Below are 6,000 nucleotides of genomic sequence, written 5' to 3'. Positions count from 1 at the left end.
GATTGGAAAATGTGTTGAAAGCACTTTTCCATTCTGTTATTCAAGCAAGAAGATTCAGCCTCTCTTCCCAGCCATTGCTAAATCAAGCACTTGTTGAAATTTTGGCTGCCATACAGCTGCAAACAATAATGATGCCTGTTCCTTCAGCAATAAAAAGCATATATTAAAAATAAAATAATAAACTATTAATATTTTTAAGCATTCGGTACGTATTTCTGAAAAACGAATATGTTTGAACCGTGATTCCCCTAATACTGAAACACCTTGTAGTTCTTCTGATCACAAATCATCTGACCACTCCCTACTCATAGGAAATATCTGTCTATGAGCTTTCTGGATAAGGAGATGCCTTGCAAAAGCTTCCTTTGTAGATATGAGGCCTTCCTAATACCTTGTATCTATTTCCTTCCCTTAGTGAGACTTACTTGTTTGAGCAAGAGTTCATGACACTACAGACAGGGTATGGGGCCATTCTAAACCAGGCTTAGCTCAAAGAAGTCTAGACAAAATCTGAAATGAAGCTATTTGAGAGAGTCACATCAAGCATGACATCATAATTCAGACACAGGTGATTTTCTGAGAGTATAGGGAGAAATTAAGGAAGCAATTGAAATAGCTGAAAAAATATTGACAGTAGTACTCATGTTCTAGTTCTGTTGGCAAGATCGGCAGTTTTCTAGACTTGCTATTTAAATAGTAACTTAGGCATTAAGGGATTAGTCGGTGAAGTTTTAAATTCCTGGACTGGAGAAAACCATAGGATGTGACTACATTTCATAGTATAAGAAGTTGTAGCACAATTTGCCTTCCTAGTAATGATGGTGGGGACAAGATGCTTTCTGAGGAATCCAATGTATTATATAAGGCAGTGGTTCTCAACTTGTGGGTCCCCAGGGGTTTTGGCCTACAACTCTCAGAAATCCCAGCTAGTTTACCAGCTGTTAGGACTTCTGGGAGTTGAAGGCCAAAACATCTGGGTACCCACAGGTTGAGGACCACTGGTATAAGGTCTAGGTGGAAAATATTACTCTGAACATGCTTATAAGTAGATATAGCAGTGTTTTGTGGTAGGCTCCATTTATTCTATTTCCTTATAGAACAAAGGGAACAAATAGAATCTGGAACCTCAACAACAAATGTTTGAGTTGGGCTTAACAGATTGCAACCTATCAATGGTTCTCCAACCTTTGGTCCTCGATGTATTTTGGTGTTCAGGATTCCTGACAGTTTGAAAAATATTCTGGGGCCTCTGATAATGAAGTCCTAAACACCTATAAGAGCAAATGTTGGGTATCACTGAACTATGTGAAGGGTTTTACAATAGAGTCTCTCTTATCCAACCTTCACTCATCCAACATTCTGTATTATCCAACACATTCTGTTTCCTGCTCAAATCCACAGCTGTTTCAATACATTGCAATGCTTTGGTGCTATATTTGTAAATACAGTAATTACTACATAACGTTATCGTGTATTGAACTGCTTTTTCTATTGATATGTTGTAAAACATGATATTTGCTGCTTAATTTGTAAAATCATAATGCAATTTGACATTTAATAGGCTTTTCCCATTTTCACTTATCTAACATTTTTGCTTATCCAACATTTTACTGGCCTTTTTATGTTGGATAAGCGAGACTCTACTGTATATCCAATACATTTCTGATTTATATCTGTCCAAAAAGATAACAGATTACAATTGGATGTTTGATGTAAAAAAAAAAAGTAATAATGGAAATCTGGGGTATACTTTTGGGGAGCCATGATAAAGATATCATGAACTTAATTGTTTTACTTTTTTTCTCCCTTGCGCAAAGCTTGTTTTTAAATTTGATTTTACTTCTCTCTTTAGAATGCTTTCTCAACCATTTGTGTTCTTATTTTTTATGTCTATTCACTTTAATGCACTCATATAGATGAGTCACCTGTTCATTTCTGACAGAATGAAAGAATAGAAACAACACAGAATTTAGTGAATGGATATGTGTACAACAACATTCCGGCATAATCGGAGAATCTTAAAGCCAGAGACACCCACTAGCCCAACTCTACCTGAAGAACAGGTTGGGTCAGATCTAGGGCTGTCTCATGTGATATGCCCCTCACCAATCATCTGCCATCACTCTTGGGTGCTTTAGGCTCTTTTAAAGGGTGACTGAGGGGGAACACGTTGAATGCTGCGTAGGAGTGCTGAGCCTGAAACAGTGGAAGAAGCGGAGTGGAAAGTGAGTAACGGTTTCCTGAGCGACTGGATTTCTTTGCTATGATATATTAGATTCTAATGTTCTTCTGAAAGTTTTGGAAGTTTGGTAAAGGCTAGCAGTGAGTACTCATTAGATTAAAACAAAATTATTACCAGTGCTGCTTCTTTCTAAGGTTACAAACTTATCCATTGAATTCCATAGCATTTGTACCTGAGTAGACCTGCATGATCTACTCAGTGGTCTCCACATAGTTAAATTGCAGTCCCGTGTACACTTCAACTGCTTAATTTCATCAAATTTAATCTATGCATAATGTTGCAACTTGAAGCCTTTTATCTATTTCCTACAGGCGTTAAAATGTTGATGCTGCTCATGATAATGCCATTGAGCGCTGTCGCTTAACGACAGTACAGGTTGAAAGAAAGGAAAAAACAAGATTTTAAAGAACAAGCGAAGAATTCAAAATTCCTTTCATTTTCTGGGAATGAGAGCAAGATAAAAAATAATGAGTTTCTCCTGGTTCAGTAAAGTTAATAGAAATGTGACATGCACATGCTGTACCATTTTCTGCTTAGCTAATTCTTCTTAATGTTGTGATATGAATTGGTCTACCTTACTCCTTGACGCACTGCTTCTGGTGGGAGGTAGCTATCAAAATCACTTTTTTGGAAAGTACATTATGATGAGAAGCTCAGAGCTGTCTGGAATACGTGACTGTTCTCTAAGCTTTTGTAAACAGTATGGTGTGTCTGTGCTGTTTGTAACTTATTCTTCTGCTGCGGCAGAATACTCTCAAGCTAATGGAAATGAGTTGTCATTAAAAAAAAAAACCCGTGAAGCCTTATTGTAGTTGAAAGTCCCACTAGGCTGAATGGGGCTTGCTCTCAAGCATATTACAGGCTAACAAAGTGCGTTATGTCATGCCTTGGCCCCCATCACCACCTTTCCACAAGGAGTTGGCATCTTTTTCTTCTAATATCTTTGATCATTGCCTTTTCCACTATATGCTGTTATAGAAGCCAGAAATGGTATGGTTAATACATAAAGATGATTGTATAGGTTAAGGTTAAGATTTTCCTCTGACATTAAGTCAAGTCGTGTCCGACTCTGGGGGTTGGTGCTCATCTCCATTTCTAAGCTGAAGAGCCAGCACTGTCTGTAGACACCTCCAAGGTCATGAAGCCAGCATGACTGCATGGAGCACTGCTAGAGCAGTACCTATTGATCTCTTTACATTTGCATGTTTTCGAACTGCTAGGTTGGCAGAAACTGGGGCTAACAGCAGGAGCTCACACTGCTCCCCGGAATCGAACCTGTGACCTTTTGGTCAACAAGTTCAGCAGCTCAGCACTTTAACCCACTTTCAAAAACAAAACTTCTCTACCTACTTTTTTAAAAGGACCTGAATGTAACACATAATTGCTAATTCCTGCAGTTATGTTGCCCGCCTTAGGAATTCAAGTGCACATTGTCACTTTAAAGAATCAAACCTCCCTTAATTTAGTGCTAGTTTTGTTCTCTGTGAAGCATCTTAGAGTGTGTTTATAGCAGGCATGGGCAAACTTTGGCCCTCCAGATGTTTTGGACTTCAACTCCCACAATTCCCTTTTGTCCATGCCTGGTTTATAGCATATCTCTGTGTGTGATGGTGGTGTGGTGTCACCTTTCATTCTGGTGAAGAAGTAGAACCACTTCCACTGTCAAAACAATAGCGGGTGGAGAAGATCACACCCTTACGGACTTTGCTGTCTACACAGTACTGCCCATATAAATGGTGCTCTTGTTCCTCTTGCTTCATGAAAATGTTTACAGTGACACATTTTAGCAGGTCCACCATGCTCAGTGTACTATGAAGCAAATCCTGGATTAAATCGATGCAAGAAAATGAGATTAATGATCTATACATACAATTTCTCTAATTATGGCTACAGCATTCCCAATGGTTGGCTGTCGCAGAGATTGGGGTGAAGCATTTTCTTCCATTAGATTGGAAATAGTTTGAAAACTGTTCTGGGGAAATGAAGGTGTGGTTGTAACACATTGAGAGTTTAGGACAAGTTATTACAAGGAAAAGCAAAGTCAGTGCAGGGTGGGAGAACTTTAAAATTCTTCTACTATTTGCTTTGTTATGCTTGGATGCCTTTCCATGGGTATATTGTAGCATCTGGTGTAAACCCTGCCCTGAAAAAGGATTAACAGCAAAGTTAGAGATTTAACAAGAGATCCTCTTGATTTAATATTCTTAGTTTGAAAGCTGGAGGAGGTTCAGATATGTCAGAGTGAGAGATGATAGTACAGGCATGGATTGGTGGTAGACAGCTCCCAATAATGATACTGAAATGGGGAAGGGGTCGTGGTGGAGCCGCTTCTGGGACAGATCACGCCAGAAGAGGATTGCAAGACGTAGCACTCGGCCCCCGTGTAGAGCCCCCTCCCCGAATTAAAAAAAAAGACGCTGAAATAACTGTACACATTCCATCTTGAAGGCTGTAATTCTTATTTAGCTCTTGGTAAGTGTAACTGAATACAGCTGAATTTCCTTCTAAATAAACATGAATAGGGTTACACAAGATTTTCCAGGACTTGCAGAGGCCAAGAGTAAGGCCTTTATCAAGAGCCATGTTTGTTTTGATCAAATGCTTCATTAACAAACACTTAGATTTAAATCCAGTTGCTAGAGTTCCAGCTAGCATTGGATTCTGCCAAAACATATCCGGTCTAAATTCAAGGTGCTTGTAGTGACACTAAAATCCCTACACATCTTGTAATCTTTACAGTATATTTGTGGGATTGCCCCTCCCTACAAATTTCTGCCTGAGGACTTTACTCTACTGGTGGTTCCTACTCTGTATCTTGCCAATGAAGTCAAAATGCTGTGTGAGCACATGAGAGAGGTTGTTCGTAGATATGGAAAGCCTTAGCTCCAACACTGGTTTCATTTAGGTACCACATAAAACATGAATAACTGATATACTTCACAGGGTATTGTCGAAGGCTTTCATGGCCAGAATCACTGGGTTTTTGTAAGTTTTTCGGGCTGTATGGCCATGTTCCAGAAGCATTCTCTCCTGACGTTTTGCCTGTATCTATGGCAGGCATCCTCAGAGGTTGTGAGGTTTTCAGTGTTTATGGTTTTAAACTATTTCAACCCTGGTTAATGTGGCTAATATATTTTCATCAAATTGCGAGCTTGTGTTATAGGCAGCAATAGAAATAGTAATAATAGAACAGAGTCCTGTTTGAGCATTCTGTGCTTATAATTGGATGTAAATATGCAGGAAGTAGAATGGTCAAAAGGCACAATGCCCATATGGAGTAGATGGCTATTGTTTTGTAACTACATCACAATACTGACAGAAGTCCCAATGTCCAATGGTACATTGATAACAGGCTTCTGCCTGGTGTGCCTTGGTTATAATAATAATGAATAAATAATAAAACTTTATTTACACTCCGCCACCATCTCACCAAAGGGACTCGGAGTGGCTAACAAAGCACTCAAGGTTCCAAGAATAAAATACAATTACATATCATCAAACAATACACAATGTGACTAAATACAAACAATGGACAATGTCAATCAATAATTTTTTTTAAAAAAAAATCATAAAACACAGTCAAATCTGCGGGTCATTGGGTTTCTTCAAACCTGAACAAAAGTGCTGAATAACAATGTTCGGTATCATCATATGACCACAGTACATTACTCCAGGTCTAAGGCCCATGTAAATACTAGCCTTGTTTTTAGGTTTGAATGGAAGGTTATGTTGCTTTGCGATTCAGTAACTGGATTTCT

The 6,000-nt window shown here is 38.8% G+C and overlaps 1 protein-coding gene across 1 annotated transcript in view; it reads left to right on the top strand.

Moving 5' to 3' along the window:
- The first annotated feature begins 2,057 nt into the window (after positions 1-2,057).
- UPK1B (uroplakin 1B) overlaps positions 2,058-6,000 on the top strand; it is a 28,076-nt gene continuing 24,133 nt past the window's right edge. Inside the window, exon 1 of the mRNA XM_060770794.2 lies at positions 2,058-2,225. The gene's annotated coding sequence lies outside the window, so the exon portion shown is untranslated. The remainder of the gene's footprint in view (positions 2,226-6,000) is intronic.

Source organism: Anolis sagrei, chromosome 3 (genome assembly GCF_037176765.1).
Source record: "Anolis sagrei isolate rAnoSag1 chromosome 3, rAnoSag1.mat, whole genome shotgun sequence".
Classification (NCBI taxonomy): domain Eukaryota; kingdom Metazoa; phylum Chordata; class Lepidosauria; order Squamata; family Dactyloidae; genus Anolis; species Anolis sagrei.
The sequence above is the reverse complement of the archived record's forward strand: the minus strand, read 5'-3'. Positions and strand labels throughout refer to the sequence as shown.